This window comes from Lactuca virosa, chromosome 6, assembly GCF_052849685.1.
Source record: "Lactuca virosa cultivar CGN04683 chromosome 6, Lactuca_virosa_CGN04683_v6, whole genome shotgun sequence".
Classification (NCBI taxonomy): Eukaryota; Viridiplantae; Streptophyta; class Magnoliopsida; order Asterales; family Asteraceae; genus Lactuca; species Lactuca virosa.
The window spans coordinates 84,439,847-84,448,749 of NC_136431.1; the positions used below are offsets into that span (position 1 = coordinate 84,439,847).

The 8,903-nt window shown below is 28.5% G+C and overlaps 1 pseudogene; it reads left to right on the forward strand.

Moving 5' to 3' along the window:
- Positions 1-8,386, forward strand: part of LOC145121714 (pentatricopeptide repeat-containing protein At2g42920, chloroplastic-like) — a 28,182-nt pseudogene extending 19,796 nt beyond the window's left edge.
- Positions 8,387-8,903: the final 517 nt, after the last annotated feature.

Sequence of the window (8,903 nt, forward strand, 5' to 3'; positions counted from 1 at the left end):
ATCATTCATGTGTCTTAATTTATTAAGACATATGCTTTACACCACCAATTCACAATTTCCATAATTCGGGTTTATCATACCTATCATATTTAATTAAGAAGCTAGCCATAAATATTACTATATAACCTTGTAATTATGAAGCTTACTACCTTATTCACCATAGGATACACTAACTCTTAACAATTGCATGATTATTCCATATTAATGTTCTTGACCCTCTACTCAATTCAGTACCTAATAAGTATATTAACAAGTAATAAGAGACAATTATCTTCACTCTAAGTGCTAGGTCTGTAATTAATGCAATCCTCTTCAATTCTCCCTTTGAATTGGTGTTATTCAGCTCCAGAACTTTGGAGAGTCACATCATTTGCATTCTGAGTTGTTTTGGGTTATTTTTTACTGCAAATTACGAGTTTTTTATGCTTTATTTTTTTCAATTTCGGTGACTACATGTCGTGTATAAACTTTGTACATGTCGTGTAGCGAAACAATCACCACTTATACCTTACATCCATCTCAATTTCGGACGAAATCATATTTTAATGTTTTTATATCAACTCGTTTGTATTTGATTAAACTAAAACTGTCTTTTAGATTTCCTCAGATAAAAAGTATTGTTTTTTTTATTATAATCTCATAAATAAAGGGTTACACATTATTCTCCTTAAGACTGCACATCACCATATATTTCATACACATACTCAAGCAAAACTCATAAGTTATTCCTTTTGTTTGTCTTATATACAAGTTACACCCCTCATAATAATGCATGTTATGAAAAGTTTGTGTTACAGTTGCATTCGTAGTTGACTATATTGAGGTTGATATGGTGGGTATTCAAAATAATTTCGAATTTGTGTTTCAGGAATTGAATATGTCAAACCTGATGAACAACTTCTGATTTCATTGCGCCAGTTATGTCCTTGCCTTAAACCATTTTTTGGATTTGACATGACTATAGTCCATTTGAAATGGAGTGTAAAATTTGGAAAGGAATATAAATGATATAATGGAAATGGAAATGGAAATGGAGAGAATATGAATGGAACTGGAGAGAGAGAGAGAAAGAGAGAGAGAGAGAGAGAGAGAGAGAGAGAGAGAGAGAGTTGTTTTTGAAATGGTTGAGTGTGAGATTTATTAATGGTAAAAAAAATTAAAAAACATTAATAAGTGATCGTTAGTCAGTGACCAAGAGTAGAGGGGGGGGGGGAGGGGGAGGCATTCAGGTTGGAGAAAACGCTTGGTCCATGTATTGTCGGACTGTGCACTTACAGTGTGGTATGGTTTGCGGTAACGCGAGTACATCACATGAACCTAGCCTCATCTAGCAGGACTTTGTGTACCCTAAGGGTGGTGGGACTCCATCCCTCAAATCTCTTACTACCTACATGCCACCTAGGCGCCACATGAGTTTCTCCATCATCTTATTGTCATCACTTTCAACCCATAACAAATAAAAATTCATCCCTACCAACTCTGCACCTTTTAGTACAATTTATATATGATGCATATGATATAAATTTGAGAAGAAAAAAATATAGGATATAAGAGTTCATGAAACAACTCATCATCCTACAACTTAAGGGGTACTACAAATATCCAATGCATAACACAACATTGTAAAACTTGTTTAATTTAGTAAAAGACTTTTGCACAGTACGTTACTAAAATAAGAGTTTCATTTGTTTACTATTACTAAAACATGAAGTATCCTCCCTAATAAATCAAAATCTTTTTGTCATATGTTCTCTTCTTCTTCATTTGGACACATGACATTTCTAGAATTTTTGAAATTTCTATTTTCCACTTGTCATTTTATTAAATTAAAATTCCACATTTAATATATCCTCCCTAATAAATCAAAATCTTTTTGCCACATGTCATCTTCTCCTTCATTTGGACACATGACATTTTCTAGAATTTTTGAAATTTCTATTTTCCACTTGTCATTTTATTATATTTTTCATTTTATTAAATTAAAATTCCACATTTAATATATAAGGTAATATATATGTAAGATATTTATTAGAATGGGTTTATATATATAATGTATTCAATGTATTAAAGTCTCATTAATTTAAAAAACTTCTCATTTTTCTTATAAATTCAAACTTCTCATATTGTTAAAATTTCATATTTAATTTTTTTTTAAAATAAACTCATGTAATACATGGGTCTCACACCTAGTTTATATTATACTAAAAAGTAGCAATACGTTGAATAACAAAAACATTACAAAACTGAAATAATTAAATTAGGATTATACTAATATCCAATCCAATTCGGTTTAAACTTAGAACTTCACCCATAATCTAAAACAAATATTGAATAACAATCTTATGGAATATATTTTTATCTAGAATTAACTACTCCCAATGTCATGATATGGGAAAAGTTCCAGATCAACAAAAAAAAAAGTATCATATTCGCATCCAAGCATTTATTATGTGTGGGGCTGGCTTTCACAAAATTTGTCGTCCGATCCAAACTAAGACTATCAACATTGTTAATCTTAGATAAGTTTCCAAACATATTTTAGTATTTTATTATTTTATTATTTTATAAGTATTACTTTTATATATTATGTATGATATTTTTTATTCGTTAAAATAAAAATGAATATATTTTATATATAAGTTATATAATGTAACAGAAATTATCAAAACTCTCAAAATTTTAAAATACCAAATATTATAAAACATTATGGTTACATAATACTTTATCTTTTTTTATCTTATATAACTCTAAATTTAAGAATTTTATTATCTTTTGTAGTATTGAAAATTATACTTGACATAGTTATTATTTTAATTTTAATTTTGAGAATAAAATATAAAAATGTCATATGTTAGTAAATGATTTATACCTAATATATACCCGACAAATTGTTTTTGAAAAAATCACCCAAAAAATATGACATACGTTAGTGAAATAATAAATTATATTCGAGGGATTAATAAAACATTTTAAATAGATAAATGATAAGTTACTTAATTAACTCTTTTTTGAAAAAATTAACTGTAGAAATGACATTTGAATAAAACATTTTGTTATATAAAAGTTAATAAAAAGATGATTGTAACAAAAACAATAAAACTTTATAAGATTAACCATTATAAATACTCTTACAATTTATTCTTTAAAAATATATGTTCAATGTTAAATATTTTTACCAAGTTATATGTTAAAATAAAATAATGCGATTAGCGTATGTTAAAATAAAACAATGCAATTAGCTTATGTTCTAGAAAGTGAGACAATTGAGAGATATGTCTATTCTATAGCCATCAAGTCGGTAATTGGTTTCTTAATCACCAAGACTTTACGTTTTTTTTTTCGCGGAAAAGAAGTCATAGAAGGGGATGGTGGAGACGATGAACATAAATACTTTTTGTTAAATATTTGTATCTTTTAAGGGGTATTAATCAAAGAGTCTGTACATTTTAGTCAACTCTATCAAACAATAAAAACAAATTATCTATTCACAAACTGAAATTAGAAAAAATATAAATATAATATAATATAATATAATATAATATAATATATAATATATAATATTTATAATATGATATATATAATATATTCAAAGAAGTACGTTTTAAGATATTTTAAGAATTTTGATTGAATGTAACTTTCTAATCTATTTAGAAAATAAATTAGAGTACTTGATAAAAAAAATATACATTAAAATAAAAAAAGAAATTATAAATTGTTACTTGGATTTTTCATAATATTTGTTTATTGTTTTATAAATTAAAGTCAATCCAAATTCAAAAATAATATTTCAGTTTATCTATAGTTTAGTCTAAATTAGGGGTGACCAAAAACCAAACCGATAAAAGAAAAACCGCAACCGAAAAACCGAAACCAACGCAAAAACCGATTGTGCAGATTTTATTTTTTTGAAAAACCGAATTTATTGGTGCGGTGCGGTTTTTATCTAGAAACCTGACCACCAAAACCGAACCGAACCGCAAGCTTATTAACAATAAAATAAATCACTAGTTTATATTATACAATTATACATATTATTAAAAAAACTAATAAATTCTAATTTATATAAATATTATATATTGAACTTGACGGTAATTAGTAATTAGGTATTAGGTTTAATATGTGAGTTTGTCACTTTTTGTTTGTGACTTAATGATTATGTGTAAAGTGTTAACACTATGTGGGCTACAAGTTGCAAGCTTCTAAATTCTAAACACAAATTGAATAAAAAATGAGCTTGGGAATATGAGTTGCAAATGAAATGATCAAGTAAACAACATAAAAAACTCAAAATTACAGCTTCTAAATGTGAGGAAACGAAATGACAGCAGGTCATACAATCATAAAACTTCACATGAACACCACGGTTAAATAAATCATACCGGTGAACATAAAAAAACGCACCATATGTTTGAATCGGTTTAAAACCGACACCAAACCGAAACCGCACTAAAAAACTGCAAAATCGAACCATTGAAAAACTGCACCCAATGGTTTCTAGAATTCAAAAACCGCACATTGCGGTCTGCAGTTCAGTTTGACCCTAAAACCGCATCAAACCGCACCATGTTCACCCCTAGTCTAAATTGTCCAGCCATACAATTCGATTTTATCAAAATAATGAATAACCTAAAATACAAATTGGTTATAAGTCATTACATATGACCTAATATTTTGGTTATTTATTGAAATGATCACTAATTTCAGAATGATCAATTCAATGATTAATTGGTATAAAGTATTTATTCTTTTTTTTTTAATTGTAGGCAGCCATTTTTTTTTCTCTCGTCTCTATCAATGAATGTAGGGAGAATAGCTTAATTTTTTTTTCATGAATAACAAGATGTTACGAAGTCAGTTTATTTTTGTTTACTTGAAATTGCTTTTCACTTGATTGATGCTTAAAAAATAAATTTCACATTGTTCATAGGATTCTGGATTTCGATATTGTTCAACGGAATCCAGATTTCAGTAGTATTCATCTGATGTCGGATTTCTAATTCCAGAATACGTATTTTCCTTTTCTTCCTATCTAATAAACGAAACCTTTTCTCCACTTGTCACTTCCACCAAGCATTTTACATCAAAGTGAATTTCCAGTTATACCCCTCCTTCATTCAATATTCAATTCAGTTCAGCTTTTTTGGATCTAAATTTGAATTCAAATTTTGAAATACAGACTATCTCTTAAAAATCAATTTCTCTCCCCTCTTTAGAAAAACCTAGGTGTCGGGACCTTCGTCTTTGTGTAGCTTCAAGATCCCGACTTGGATTTCAATCTTTACCCCATTCCTCTTCACTCCTAAACAATAAATGGATTCGAAAATAGGTATTTATTCTTTTAGTTCGATTTTCATCTTACCTCCCATGCTATGGATATCAGATATTGTCGTTTGCAGCCACCTCCTCTGCTGTGGATATCATCTATGCTTTCATGCTCTTCAATCAAGTTCAGAACCCTAACCTTTTTCATATGGGATACAAGTTTCTCCAGGAGCTCCAACCGACGAATGGAAATATCTTTTTTATTGATATGTTGGTTCATTTATCTGTGGACCCAGAAAGACTCACTTACCCTTCAGTTTTCAAGGATTATACATAACTTGGTTTGGCATGAGATGGAACTCAGCTTCATGGCAGAATTTTGAAATTAGGGTTACAATTTGATGTTTATATAAGTAACACCATCATACACATGTATGCCAATTGTGGGTATTTTGGTGAAGCGATTCAACTCTTTGGAGATGGTGCAGATGTAGATGTTGTTGCTGGGAATACAATGATTATGTCTCTTTTAAAATTTAGGAACATAGACAATGCACATGATATGTTCGATGAAATGCCTCATAGAAACTCTGTTTCTCGGAATAATATGAGAAATGGGTATGTAAGAAAAGGGAAGTGGGTTGAAGCATTAGATCTTTTTAGAATCATGCAAACAAGGAAGATGAAGCCAAGTCAGTTCATCTTGGTGAGTTTGTTAAATGCTTCAGCAAACTTAGGAGCATTGAATCAAGGTGAGTGGATTCATGATTAAATAATGCAGAACAAAGTGGAACTTAATGTAATCATGATTATTACGATAATAAACATGTATTGCAAATATGGGAGCATCGATAGAGCACGAAAAGTCTTGAATCATCCCCTATACATGGATTATCTTCTTCAGACTCAATGATCATGGGTCTTGCAATCCATGTCCATGGGAATGAAGCAATCAAGTTATTCTCAAAGCTCGAATCATCTATCTTTAAGCCCGATTGTATAACTTTCATTGGTGTTATAACTTTCATCTATCTTTACGCAACTGGCCTCTATGTATGTATCCTATTTATTATGTCATTATGTTCATTGGTATGACCTTCATGCAAGTTGCTTCACTTTGTATTTCATATTTTTTTAGTAAATTACATGCTTTCTTTAGCAGTTGTTATGAGTTTATGGTAGCGATCGTTACTAATATAAATTGACAAGATATATACAATAATGTAAGTATTGTATTGCTATATATGTAAAAAATCAATTTTTTGGCAGACATATATGATGATTTACTTTTACAGAGAGTTAATCTTAGTGTTGTTGAGAAGTTGCATAAAGTTGCCCCTACCTATGTAATGTTGTAGCTTGGGGATGCTCAGTTTTTATTAATTTTATGTTTCATGTTTTGTATTATTTTAACTTAAATCAATTTATTTTAGTTATTTTAGTGGCATGATATCCTTTTATTTGTAGAGGACATATGTGTAAAATCAATTCCGAGGGTAAAATTGCCAAGCTACTGAAAAGATGTTACTTCAGGATCTGGGCTTCTAAAAAATCTATGACAGGATGTTAGAGCAAGTTTTAGTTTTTAATCACAGAAGTTTTCAATTCAAATTTTTGTATTTTTTTTTCATTCATTTGGGATTTACTTTTCACCCTTTTGTAGTGTCATTTTATTACCAATGACTATACATATATAATGTATATCGGATATTCAAATTAATATATATATTAACTTTAAATATTAAATGATTTCTAAATAAAACTTATATCTTATTAATTTAATAAATTTTCGTAAATATTTTATGTTTTATAAAAAAACTCATTTCTCTTTCATCAATATTCATAGATTTAAATCAGTGTTTTGTGGTTATCTTAATATTCATATCAATGTTGAAATCAAAAGAAAATATACAATAGTTTTTGTGTGAATTTCATCTTGCAATCATGGACAAGTAAAGCTTTTCTGTTAGTTTTTATGACTTTAAAATTGAATATATAACGTTGTATAAAAAGAAATGAAAAAATATACTAATTGAAAAACAAATCATTTTTAATATATTGATAAATGGGTTGATATAATTTACATATATAGTCCCTGATTTAACATCTTAATTGACTTAAATGGTCCCTATTTCATAGTTTTTCTAAAAAAAATTAGTTAAAAGTTTATAATTAATTTAAATTTTACACAACATACTCTTATAACACTAATGGTTTTCCAATTAATTTACACAAGTATTATACCTTATGTTAATATTTTCTTTATGCAACATATTCTATTAAATTATATTTTTTAATTGATACTTAAGAAAAATGAAAGTGTTGAACTCAAATTTAAAAATTAAATAAACAATATATAAACGTCTTAATTAATTATTTGTTTTAAATTTAATATACATTTATATATACATTACTATTTACAAAATAACTTTTCACTATCATGTTTTTAAAAAAACTACTTTAATAAAATTTTATAAATCTTTGATTTTCTATTATCATTTTTAATCATCGATATTATTTTTCTTTCTTACCCGTGGTTTCCACGGGTTGTAACCTAGTTTCATAATAAAACAACATGAATGTTAATTAGGGTTTAGGATTTTCTTGTATTTTAATATTTTTTTTAATATATAAGTGAAAGTACTAACTTTTTGTTTTTCGTATGAATTTCTTATTTAAATGATACATATGTAAAGAAATGACACAACATGCTAACTTTATGATTGTCGAAAAACATATCAACCGAAAAACATACAGTTTTTAAGAGTTTTTAAATCAAACAAATGATATTTTTGACTATGTGTTTGAGTACCATTCACCTTATACATAGACATGGACTTAATTCTAGTTCATGATTTTGACGGTTGTATCGACTCGAAATGAAGATGGACATGTTAGACTTGTGTGTCCCACCTATTGGTTATGACTACATTTTTCCTATTATTGAATAGGGATGTAATACAATTATTGTTTCATGGACGTCTATTTTGGTGTTTGTCCATCATCATCGATAATAATTCATATGGTTGTTCGTATTTTGCAGGAAATGACACATGATGCATCATGTATATGTTACCACGATGTGATACGTCGTTTTGAACGTTTAGAAACCCTTTTGAGTTGATTTCAAGGTTGGAAAAGCACTTTTGAGCGAAGATTTGAAAAATCGGAAGCTATGAGCATTATGACTAAAAATTAGTTTGCTTTATGATTGTGTTTAAAATTCTCTTTCAATGTTTTTTTGTTTCTATTTACTGGTTATGAGGTAACTGAAAACTAACAAGTGAAAGACATATAACGGCTAGGGTTTCGTATTATTATCAAATAGAAGTACAAATACAATGAAAGAACAAGACATAATATATATAGACTAGATAATTAGGGTTTCTTAGCTAATAGGCTCAATCATAAAAACCCAATACAAGATAAAGACCAAAATCCTATTAGGCTAACATCCCCCTCAAACTCACAATGCAATAGCAATAAGCATTGAGAGTTTGTCAGACACAAAATGGAATCGAGGAGCAGTCAACAGCTTCCTAAGAATATCAGCAATCTGCAAAGAGGAAGGAACATAAGGAAGGGAGATAGTGCCCTTCTGGAGATGATGTCGTGTGAAATAATAATCAATCTCAATGTGC